We start from the raw sequence: 13334 nt of genomic DNA on the forward strand, positions 1-13334 counted from the left end.
CAAGAAGAAATACACACCGACTCGGTCTTCAGGCTGTGTGTGCCTCCTTATTCCATGTCCCGGCAGACATCACCCATTGGTCATACCGTTCATTCCCGCAGAGCTCTGAGGCTGTCTCTGTACCCTTCTCAGCACATCTCTAGGACATTCCAATGGAAGCCTGTTTCATCTACCTATTAAATAAATACTTACTTTTTAAATTTAAATTCACTTAGCCAACATACAGTACATCATTAATTTCAGAAGAAGTAGAGTTTAGTAATTCATCAGTTGTGTGTAATACTCAGTGCTCATCATGTCACGTGGCCTCCTGAATGCCCATCACCCAGTTACCCCATCCCCCCAACCTACCTCCCTCAATAAATACTTACTGAGCATTGATTATTTGTTGGGCACCCATTGTAGGTGCCATATTTGGAGTAGCCAATACCAAATTTAATGTTCTTTTAAGAGTCTGGGTGACTGAGGGGGCCCTCAGAGCTCCCTTCCCTTTCCATCTCCTCTCCAATCTAAGCTTTTCGGAGACAGAGCAATTAGGGCCAACCCTTTCCCCCTCCCCATCTGTCTTCAGGATTCCTAATGGCATCAGTCTAATACGAAGTCTAATATTCTTGTATCATCCTTGAGCTGAAAGCAGCTTCACATGAAGAGATTTATACACAACTGGAAATACAGTGGGATTCCTCTATGCCCTTGATTCCCAGTCCCACATCTTTTCTGTCATGTAACTTCCTCTTTGAGAAATAGCTGAACAAAAGAAATAACTGAGTAGCCTTTGACCTCCCTGGGTCAGCTGCTGGCAGATTTCACATTTCTCTATTTGTTTCATTATTGGGTAAAAAAAACAGTCTAACGTTCAATGCTTTCCTCTTTAACCACAGGATCTCCAGATGGGTTTTTGAGCAGAGACACTTCTTTCTATCGGAAGTGATCATGAATAGGTTAAGGTAAAACAAGCAAATTAGGTCAGGTGGTTCTTCCAGAATTATGTGGAGTTGGGAGCTTTGGGTCCTCCACTGAAATATTCCTATTGTCTTAGGAGTGTCTGGGTGGTTCAGGGGGTTGAGCTTTCAGCTCTTGCTTTTGGCTGGGGTCATGATCTCAGGTTTGTTGGACTGAGACCAGCATTGGGCTCCTTGCACAGTGGGAAGTCTACTTGAGATTCTCCCTCTCCCTCTCCTTCTGCCCTCTCCCCAACTGTGCACTCTCTTGCTCACTCGTTCTTTCTCTCTCTCAAATAAATACATCTTTTTAAAAAAGAGATATTCCCATCGTCTCTACTATTTTGGTGATCTAAATGTGACATTAAGAGCATGGGCTGGTGGGGGAGCCTGGGTGGCTCAGTGGGTTAAAGCCTCTGCCTTCAGCTCAGGTCATGATCCCAGGGTCCTGGGATTGAGCTTTGCATCGGGCTCTCTGCTCAGTGGCAAGCCTGCTTCCTCCTCTCTCTCTGCCTGCCTCTCTGCCTACTTGTGATCTCTGTCTGTCTAATAAATAAGTAAAATCTAAAAAAAAAAAAAAAAAAAAAGAGCATGGGCTGGGTTTTGGGTCTATTCAGTCTCTAGATTTTGTTCTGCTTAGTATAGTTACTCAAAAATATCTCAAGTCTGGACTGATAAAGATGAATGTGAAATAGAGTTTTCAGATTTGAAATGTAGGCAACATCCGCACTCCATATGGGACTTTGGGCAAGTTCTGGAGCCTCCCTAAACCTCTGTCACCTCAACTGGGAAACAGAAGTAGTAGCATCTACCTGTATGTAACAGGTGAAGTTGTAAATCATCCATGTAAAAAGCTCCATATGACCCGGATAGGAACTCAGTGTGTATCTGCCTTCAGCGTGCTGAGCTTGCTGGCGTGTGCTTCAGTCCTCTCACAATGGAAATGGGAGAAAAGGCATGTTATAGCACCCCAGGAGCTTGACTTTCCTCCAGTTGTCCATTTGATAGCATGGGAAGCCATATTGACTCTGAGGGATCATCTGAATATTTTTTTTTACTAATGTCCTAAACAAAGACAGGCAGGAAAACAATCTAGTAGCCATGCCATCTGGTTAATGACAGAGGCAAATTAGAAGTAATTGGTTGCTTTATCAAGGAATTCATCCTAAAAGTCTTTTAGAATGGGGCTGGCAAGATTTTGCTGTAGATGGCCGGTGAGTAAAAAAATTCAGGCTTTGCAACAAGATGATCTCTGTGCTAACTACTCAGATCTGCCCTTGTAATTTAAAAGTAGATGATACATAAATGAATGGGTATGCTGTGTTCCAATAAATCTTTGTTTACCAAAATGGGGTGGGGTGGGGCTGGGTTTTGGCTGTGGTCTGTAATTCACTGATGACCAATTTAGAATCATAGAATTATAGAATCCCATAATTGGAGCAGATGTGCTCTCCCAGCCAAGGCTTGAGCCACCTCCAATACAGTCTCAACAATCCAATATAATCCAACCTCGGCTTGGATGCCTCCGGGACCTCTACCTATTGTCTGTAGATAATTCTGATTCTTAGAAAGCATTTTCTTCCACTGAACCCAAATTGTCCTTTTGAACTTTCTGGGGGCTGAGATTAGACTTTTGGGCTATGGCCACCTTGACAACAATGTTCTATATCACATCCAAGCAAGAGAAGGTGGTTGGCTTACATGCCCACCATCCTGGAAGTCCTGTGGGAGTATGATTAAGTCTATCTTGTTTAATGACTAATCAGAATGGGTGAGGACCGTAGTGTGAGGGTCCTAGAGGCCTCTTGTTGACCCAATTATTCCTTTATTGGTGGGTCATGAAGAATTTCAGGGTTTCTAAGGCAGAGATCAGAGCAGATAGGGTACTTGGTAGGCTGGGAAAAGTACCTGTTAACCTACAAGAAGAATATATTTCAATATTTTCACAACCTATCCACATGAATACTAGTCTCCTGTAAAAAAAAATCTGACGCGTAGTAGGTAGTCAATAAATATTTGTTGGAAAAAACAGCTGACTAAAAGGACAAATGAAGTAAGAACCTTGCAATCTTAGAATTCTATTAATGAGATACCAGAAAAGCCAACGGCAGAGACCTCCAGGGCCTGAGGTGATGGCACAAATAGGGCAAGACATTCCATTTAGGAGGAGAATCCAATTTATGTTTGAGGTTGAAGACAAGAATCCATATTTATGTCAGCATTCCGACACTTGTCAAAATTGGGACTAGACAGACCAAAAAAAGGACTGATTCCACTAATAGGAGGTTCCTAGAATAAGCAAATTCATAGAGACTGAAAGTAGAATGGCATTTACCAGGGATTAGAGCAGGGAGAAATGAAGAATGTGAACATGTAAGTAGATTTTGACCCCGTATTTATTAGTGGGTGTTATGGAGGCAAACCCAAAATGGGGTCTTTTGACATCCAATGTTGTATCTGGAGACCATAAACACTACTGGACCCAAAGAGACTTTGGCTCCTTCCTCATATTGAACTCAGCTATAGCATGGGCCATATGGGATATGGCTTCTTTGGTAGTTGGCCAGAGGACTGGATAATGCAGTCTTGAAGTACAGAGAACCTAATTCCATGTGCCAGTAAGCATTATTGAATTAGAGATAAGAGATAGGTGGGATCTGGCAAATAATTTGGTCTTCCTTCCAATGGACCATTTGGAGGACTGGTGGCTTCATGTGATTTGTCCAAAGATACTACACAACTGTATCTCTCCTTAAGCTGTGATCAGCTCAGTAATATACCCACTTAGTTTGCTTTATCTCTGTCCCTGCCTTAGCTCCCTTATGACTTTACCTTTGCTGTCCTGGGATTGTACTTCCCAATGAAACATTAATTAATGTGGAACATTAGTTAATATTATAATGTCCTTCTTACGTGCTCTATAACATCTCTTACATTTGTCACAGTATATTTTAATAAAGTGTTTGACAAATGTAGTCATTTGTCTTCTCTTCATTGTCATTGTCTTCTCTTCCAGTAAATTGTGAGCTCCTTATGGGAGGAGACTGTGTCCTTTCACTTCATTTTTGTATTACAGGGTCTAGTGCAGTATCTGGTACCTAGCATCACTTGTTACTATTGAACGAGTAAATAAATTAATAGAGCAGACAAAGCTGACAATGATTCTCAAACACATCCCTGGCAAGTCAGGCCATGAATGGTTGGAAATGAATATTCAATACGAAGCAACATTACAGGATTTTTATTTCAATCTACACCAATATTTCTGAGCACTTACTCTGACACTACTGTGTCTTTGTTATTATAAAATAATTTAATTTTCTGATCTATAATTGTATCCTGGGTGAATCAGGGATTGTGTGAGCCTAGTGTCTTATGTAACAAATGACTTATAAAAGCCCAGAAGGCGTACTCCTACATGCCAAGAGATTTTGCCTTATTTATGTCTGAACGAGTGTTGAAAGCTCTGGCCCTGAAGGACTGAATCCATATCCACTTCCATACTCACCTTCATTCCCATCCCTGCCCAGTACCTGCAGCTAACGAGGCTGGCTTAGAGGTACCAGATCTCACCCCTCCCCTACTCCCTCTTCCCTCTCCATGATCCTCTTGCACAGTGTGCAAGCAGGGTCTGTCTAGAGGTGGGGTAGAAGTTGAGTAGGAAGGAGAAACTACCAGAACCGACCTGCTTTAATTCTGATGACAATTCCTTCATGCTGACAGTCAGGACAGGGACTAAGGAAGGTAGAGGAAGAACAGGAAAGAGAAACAGGTCAGCATAATGCAAAAGAAAATGGAAGGGGTTTTATTTAAAATTTCTAGTGTTACAGAACCAAATCTGAGCTTGGCTACCGAGACCGAGGGCCTTGGCTCTGGACATAGAGTCTTAGGAAAGTCTCAAGAATGTCTTTCTGTCTCTGTTTCCTCCTGGTCCTCTCTTGAAACTAGGTTTTTTCATGTCTAACTGGGAAATTAGGGCATAATGGGGCAGTAAAAGTAGCACAGGGTTAGAATTCTGGAGATTTGGATTCTGTTCTTCATCTGCCAACTAGCCTGCTGGTGACCTTAGGTAACTCACTTCCCCTCTCTAAATCTCTGTTTCTGCATCTATAAAATAATAGTTTGAGTTTGTTGAGCTCCTTTGCAGCACCGGCATGGTGCCTGGTCCATGGGTCCACAATCCAATTAACTTGCTTCAGCTGAAAGCTTCGCCTTTTACTAGGTGATCTTTTGTGATCTTTTACTAATAAATGTTGAGGATACTCTGTCCCATATGGGTCATGGCACGTACATTTTCCCACTCGTTGTTCCCAATGCTGCTTCCTCTTTCGGGCTTGTTTCCTTGTGTGGTTTGTAACTTATGACTCTTGAGCTGTTTTTCCAGGGGGGTTTGCTCTAGCAGGCCAGTTTGCTCTGGTTCGTGCAGTTGTCCCTCCAAAGAGGTTTTAAATTTCTTTTTGCTGAGGCCTGACACTCCTGCTGGACCACTATTCCTGTTAATTTCTTTGGCCTCAGTGTGAAGCAAGACCTCACATCTGCATGAACACAGGCCTGGGGTTCTGACATTTCTTAGAAGATGGCAAACAGCTCAACCATTTCCCACAGGCAAGTGGGCGGAATGTTTCTCATCTGCAGGTGGTGGCTGAGACAGACAGCCTCTCTTGACTTCCAGTCCCCTGTGAATATTGTACATGAGTCCAGTGACCTGGATCACCTCCCACAGCCCCTAATATCCCAGGAGCCCACTATGACTCAGAATGTCCCTTAACCATAGAACTTCAGCTCCCACTGGCTGCCCTGATTTCAAGTTCTCTCTTTCTGGCACCTAAATATTTCTCTTTCTTGGTTTTTGAGCTCGAACCTTTGTGTTGGAAGAAATGTGTCCCTGCGTGTGTGTCTAAGGGGGAGGGGAATCTACTGGTTGAGTCAGCTCAATAAGCCACATTCTGCCTTGTTGTGGTTACTTTGTATGGTGATTTCTCACAGATATACTTTGGGGGTCACACACGTACTGTGGTGTCAGGGCTTCGGGAGGCAAACTTTCCTGCTATCACACCCTTCCTCCCAGGAAAAAGACTCCTTCACTGAAGTCTGAAGTCCTTTTTCTATAGGCAACAACTCTGTTCCCGCTGGGAGAGCTCAGGCTTCCCATGTGACCTGCTTTTCCCTCTTGCTGCACCCCCGGGACAAGAAGGAGACTAGCTATTCTCACAAGGTGACAAGAACAGAACTTTTCCTGAGCAGGGAGAGGGAGGAGAGCAGCTGGTCACTGCACAAGTAGGGTAGAGAGAGGGAAGGGTGAAGCAAGCCAAGCTCCTGGGGGGGAGGGGAGAGGCCTGAGACCAGCTTTATTGGTATTGGGATGTGAATAAGAACCACCTCTTCCACCCTTCCCCTTCACCTCCATGGTGCGTGCGTGTGTGTGTGTGTGTGCATGTATTTAAATGCTGTGTGATTGTGTATGAGTGTATTGTGTGTGTGAGAGAGTACTGTGAGTTTGTGTGGGTTTGTGTGAGATAGTGTGTGTGTGTGTGTGTGTGTGTGTGTGTGTGTGTAAAGGGCACAGTCCAGGCAGTGGGAGTCTGGAGAAGTAAGCTTGAATCCCAGACTTGTCCTTCTCTTGCAAAATGCTTCTCTTCCTCAACCTGTCACTTCTTCATTCACAAAATTAGAGGACTGTATTAAATTTATGGATTATAACCATAATTTTAGCAGTGAAAACTTTATTTTCAAATGCAAGTTTACACAGAAACTAATATTTAACGACGTAAAAAAAGGTTGGCAGGGGGACTGCCTTGATTGATTGAACAAGGGCCAGGGACCCAAAGCCCAGTGGCTTCTTCTCTTCGCCTCTTGGGAAAGTCCTGTGCAGACCCTTGAGATCCTTGGAACATAGTGTGGAAACAGCATGAAACAACATATACTTTCTCAAGTTTCTTCCAGTGAGGCATTACAATTATGATCAGAAGCAGGAAAGTTTTCCTAGCCATGAAATTCATGCAACAGAGCTGAGTGACATGATTTCCCCGAAAACAGGAAGTGAGAGTTGCCAAACCATGAAGCAAAGATCCTTGGGCCACAATGTGTTAGAGCCGTTTCACCTCATCTCAGAGAAGCTGCTGACAGGCCACCGTCAGCTGTTGTGGAGCGCTTGGAAGGCGGCTGCCTGGGAAGGGGGTGCTTTCACTAAACAGTTAGGAGCCATTAGCAAATTACTTCACCCCCCCCCCCCCCCCACAAAGCTTCAAGTCTTTATTTGTGCAAAGAGAGGAGTGGAACAGATTAGTCACTGGTAGGTCATTTACAGCTCTAAAAACTTTCTGAGATACAGTCATATGATGAATGTGCTCACAAAAATTGATTGTGCACATAGTATGTGTCAGATACCATTTGCTTTGCTGTGGAAATTGTAGTCTAATGGGAAGACAGACATTGAACAATGATGAACTGTATGATAGGAAAGTATGAAGGACAAAGAGAACATTCGGGAGGGCCTCAGCATGGACCAGGGGGTCAGGATCGTCATCCAAGACAGACAGAGAGATACACAGAAGCTCAGAGAGAGACCGAGACAGAGACTGAGAGGGAACTGGGAGAATTATGAGGAGGAAGTCTAGAAGGACTACAGAGTAGGAATGAGGGTGGAATTGGAGGAAAGGTCAGGGACATCAGCTACCTACACGACTAATTCCCTTTCCAACGGACCAACCCATTTCTTGACTGAGTTGGTCTAACAGCACAGATAAAAATGCTCCACATCACTTGGCATCAGGGAACTACAAGTCAAAACCACAATGAGATACCCCCACACCAGTCAGAATGGCTAAAATAGCAAGTCAGGAAACGACAGCTGTTGTCAAGGATACAGAGAAACGGGAACCCTCTTACACTGTTGGTGGGAATGGAAGCTGGCGCAGCCACTCTGGAAAAACAGCATGGAGGTTCCTCAAAAACTTAAAAATAGAGCTACCTTATGACCCAGTAATTGCACTACTGGTATTTATTCAAAGGTTACAAACATAGTAATTAAAAGGGGAACCTGCACCCCAAAGTTTATAGCAGCAACATCCACAATAGCCAAACTATGGAAAGAGCCCAGATGCCCATCAACAGATGGTTGGATAAAGAAAATGGAAATGGAATATAACTCAGCCACCAAAAGGAATGAAATCTTGCCACTTGGAAGGATGTGGATGAAAGTAGAGGGTATTAGGCTGAACAAAATAAGTCAGTCAGAGAAAAACAAATACCACATGATTTCACTCATATGTGGAAAGAAACAAAACAGGTGAACATAGGGGAAGTGAAGGAAAAATAAGATAAAAACAGAGAGGGAGGCAAACCATAAGGGACTTTTTAATTTTTTTTTAACCATTAGAGACTTAACTGTAGGAAACAAACTGAGGAAGGGTTGCTGGAGAGGAGGCCAGTGGGGTTGGGGGTAATTGGGTGACGGGCATTAAGGAGGGCACTTGATGTAGTGAGCACTGGGTGTTCTGTGTAAATGATGAACCACTAAATTCTACCCCTGAAACTAATACTACAGTATATGATACCTAAATTTAATTTAAATACGATTAAAAAAATGCACCAACCTAGTGTGTAAAGCAAACTCTCAGACATTTTTATACTCTACTTTGCTCCCAAATATTTGAGCAAGGAGTTTGCAGAAACATATAAAATATACGTGGTCATAGAATAAAGAATTGTGAGAGACACAAAGCAGGGATGCAGAAGAGAACCATGGATAAGAATAAGAGTGTATGGGGCGCCTGGGTGTCTCAGTGGGTTAAAGCCTCTGCCTTCGGCTTGGGTCATGATCCCAGGGTCCTGGGATCGAGCCCCGTGTCGGGCTTTCTGCTTAGTGAGGAGCCTGCTTCCTCCTCTCCTCTGCTCAGTGGGGACCCTGCTTCTCTGCCTACTTGTGATCTCTGTCAAATAAATAAATAAAATGTTTTAAAAAACACACAAAAGAATGAGTGTGTGCCAGATGATCCAAATTCTCGGTACAGATGAGTCACAGATTCTGCTCAGAACTTTTTAGCTACTTGAGACTGTTCTCGTTCACCAGAGACTATAGCACAACTGAACATTTCTTTATCTAAATCTTTATCTAAATCTAGATGCAAGCGCTCTAAGTTGGGATAGAATGTCATCATTACTGTTACCTTTGATAAGCGTTATGGATTTGTTATTAATTCCATTCTGTTTTTGTTTTAACGTTTTTGTTTCTCCCTTGTTTCAAGGTCACTTGAGAATAAAGCCATTTATAAAACTGTCCCATTGAGAAATCCATTTTTGGATAATGCTGGGTTTTTTTGTTGTTGTGTTTTGTTTTTTAATTTTTTAAAATTTATTTTCAGCATAACAGTATTCATTGTTTTTGTACCACACCCAATGCTCCATATGCAATCCGTGCCCTCTATAATACCCACCAGGATAATGCTGTTTTAAATAAAGCTTGTCATTGCTGGTATGTAACATAAGTGATCTTATCAAAACTGGCCATAGCTATTTAACAAAAGTCAGTTCTCCTTTCTTTTTCTGCACATAAATTATGCATGACTTGAGAAAATACTTTTTGACAGAATGTGCTTTAATATTTTCTTCTTCATTTCTGAGCATTTCTGGATAATGTCAAACTTCCATATGAGAATGCATATTTTCAATTAATATCTTAGTGTCATGTAGATATGCACTTAGGATCTCCCTCACTTGTTAGCGTATGCCTTTGTGTTTATGTGACCTCTTTCCTGAGCCTTAAATATTTCATTTCTTAGATAAAAATGGTTAAAACCCCTATTTTGTGTTTATATGTGGTTGTAAGAACTGAAAAAAGACTGTAGATAGTCTTTATATGGTATGTAGTACATTGTATGTAAATAAAAAAATCTTATCCAGCAAGATCATTTTAAGGATTAAAAGAATACATATAAAGAGGTTATCAAGTAGGAAAAAATTAAGTTTTGTTAATATCATCCTTCATCAAGGGTATGAGGAGACAGGTGCCCTAGAATGTCATTGGCAGGGATATCCATTGGTAGCCACTTTAGAGAGAATTTGACAGTGTCTATTAAAGTTTAAAAATAGACAAATCCTATAAATAGCAATTCAACTTCTCTGTTTCTACCAGAAAAATTGGGCATTAGCACAAAGAGGTATGTATAAGCACGTATATTACAATACTGTTTGTAATAAACTAACAAAAACTGGAAACTACCCAAATGTCCATCAAAGCAGAATAATTACATGAATTTTGGTGTGACAATTCCGTGAAATGATTTAAAAGACTGAGGTAGATTTAAATGTATTGCATGGAAAGAGTTCCAAAAAATAACGTTGAATGAAAAAAAAAAAAAAAAAACCTAAAGGGTATGCATGGAGCACTGATGTGGTACATAAACAATGAATCTTGGAACACTGAGAAAGTAAAATCAAATCAAATATTAAAAAAAGGAAAAAGCAGGGTGTGGAAGGATTATTCAGTATGATACCATTTATTTAACACACACTGAGCCACATAAAGCAATATTATATGTTGGAATGTATATGAATATGCAGAAAAACTGTAAATTTACACGCTAACATAACAAGTCATTGCCTCTTGGGGAGTACAAGAAGGAACTGAAACTGAGAACTATGGACAAAGGAGACATTTTCTTACCTCTAGTGTTAAAATCTTTTTTTTTTCAGCAAGGAATCTGTGCATATGTTATAGTTTGGGTCACCTGTGTGGCTCAGTCCATTCTTGATTTTGGCTCAGATCATGGTGTCAGGGTCCTGGGATGAGCCCTATGTCAGGCTCAGTACTCCGTGAAAGGATTTCTTTCTCCTTTTCCCTCTGCCCCTCCTCATTCTCTCTCTCTGTCTCTTTCTCTAAAATAAATAAATAAATCAAAAAAAAAAAAAAACCCAGAATGTTTAAAAACTGCTGGGCACAATGCCCAGCATATAATAAGCATCTATTAAGTGTAAACTCCCTTCCTTTGGCATAAAATCTCAAAATTATCTGCCAAGTGAATTTGGATTTTATTCATATATTAGACAAATATGTATTAAGCACATAGTTTGCCCCAGTCACGTCTATGTTTTAATAGAGAACAGTTTACACAGATGTTAACAACTCAGGGAGACGACTACTCACGGACCAAGACAAAATAAGAAAGCATCACAGCTGGTGGTAGAAAGAGAGGATGTGATGGGAACACATTGTGGCAACTCTTTTTTTTTTTTTTCCCCTGTTCAAGACTAATTGAATAGCAATAGGAAATAAAGCCATCTGTAGGAACTTGTAGAGAGTAGTAAGTCTCTGCCAGATGAGCAACACACAAAAAACACCAAATAAAGCCCTCAGCACACCACGCTCACAGGAGAGTAACGACAGCAATTTAGATGAACTGTCCAAGGACATCAGACCTCAGAGGGTCTCTTGCTTACATGTCATTCAGATGAGCATTCTGGTCACATTGCAATGTGAGCAGAGTCCCTCATGATGGCTCTGTACACAGCGGTGCTGACTGGGGGCAGGTCACGCAACAGGGAAGAAAGTTCACGTAGTGGAGGGGTCAGCAACATGGGTTTGGGGTCAAAGAGTTAAGGTTCACATCTGGGTTCTGTCACTTACCAGCTGTGTGACATCAGGCATGTCACTGTTTCTTATTGTCCTAATGCATAAAAATGGGATAATACATGTTTCTGTTCTTCTCTCAAAAGCCAGCTAACAGCCTTGGTTTCCTGTTCTTCCTGTTTTATTGTTGTTGTTTCATAGTTTATCACTTATTTTTAAAAGCTTTATCAAGGCACAATTTACATGCATTAAAATTCACCCATTTTAAATGTAAGGTATGATGAGTTTTTAGCAGATTTATATAATTGCAGAGTTACCTCCATGATCCAGTTTTAGAATACTTCCGTCACCCCCCAGGGTTTCCTCATCCCCATTTATGGTTGATGCCTATTCCCACCGCCAGCTCTAGGTGACCACCAACGTGTTTCCATTTCTACAGTTTGTCTTTTCTATAAATCTCCTGTAAATCAAATCATACAACAGGTAATCTTCTGTGACACTGCTGTACCTCTTAACCTGGTTTGGAGAAGTCAAGGAATGGGGAACACTTTACAAATAATGCATGTAGTCCGAGACTAGAACCAATAACAGCATGAATTGAAAGAAGGCTTGAAGCAGACTATTTAGAATCAAACTTGATATGACTTAGGGATGGCTGTCATGATTCACCACAACTTATTATACACAACCATTAAAGAATCGGTACTTCAGAAATGTTTGTCTTTGCTCAAGAACCATCTTGTAAAATTAGGATCAAAGATAATTTAAAGTCCACATTCAGGTCTGCTCATTGACTTGGTTGTCCCCTCTCATGTCCTGGAGTGGGGTTCCTTCTGAGATAAAGCATACAAATGAAAGCAGGGATATCAGATTCATGGGAGAGGCTGAGGTCAAATTCCAGAGAGACAGGAGACAAGATAAAAACTCTAGAACCCAGAGTGAAAGTAAGTTGAGAATGGGGTGAGGACAGAGAGGAAATATCCACACAGCACCAAGAGTGAGAACTGTTCAGGGAGCAGATACAGAATTAAGAGTTTTCAGGGGTCTTCTATATCACTAATTCTTTCTTCTGCCTCATTTATCCTAGCAGTAAGAGCCTCCATTTTTGATTGCACCTCATTAATAGCTTTTTTGATTTCAACTTGGTTAGATTTTAGTTCTTTTATTTCTCCAGAAAGGGCTTTTATATCTCTCGAGAGGGTTTCTCTAATAGGGAGACAAACCATAAGTGACTCTTAATCTCACAAAACAAACTGAGGGTTGCTGGGGGGAGGGGGTTTGGGAGAAGGGGGTGGGATTATGGACATTGGGGAGGGTATGTGCTTTGGTGAGTGCTGTGAAGTGTGTAAACCTGGTGATTCACAGACCTGTACCCCTGGGGATAAAAATATATGTTTATAAAAAATAAAAAATTAAAAAAAAAAAAAGAGTTTTCAGGGGAAGCCTCTTTTCCCTGATCCTATTCCTTAAACCAGGTGGTTCCACCCAACCACTAAGTGGTTTAAGTCACGAAAATGAAAGGTTTGGCACTCTAATTTCTTACTTAAACTTATCTCTGCTTTTTGCTCACTGTCACATTACAACTTTGGATCTGCTGGTCTGGGCTCCTGTTTCTGGCTCAGTGGACTTCATGACGCCACACAAATGACATTGGCTCATCTTGGGCATAGTTTAGAGGTATGCTATTCCTCTCCTGGCTCTGAGCAACCATTGCTAGACCCAACCAGTTAGAGCAATCAGGTTCGTTAACCAGAGTCACCCTCCTGGTCAGTATCAATGCTTGGGTAGGAAGGAATCCAAGGCAAGGGGAGCAGAAAACTTGTGTC

General features: G+C 41.5%; 1 protein-coding gene across 1 annotated transcript in view; it reads left to right on the forward strand.

The window, feature by feature from the left end:
- Positions 1-13334, forward strand: part of FAM111A (FAM111 trypsin like peptidase A) — a 212724-nt gene that overhangs the window by 72059 nt on the left and 127331 nt on the right. The window lies entirely within an intron of this gene.

The sequence above is a fragment of the Mustela nivalis genome, assembly GCF_964662115.1.
Source record: "Mustela nivalis genome assembly, chromosome: 9".
Classification (NCBI taxonomy): domain Eukaryota; kingdom Metazoa; phylum Chordata; class Mammalia; order Carnivora; family Mustelidae; genus Mustela; species Mustela nivalis.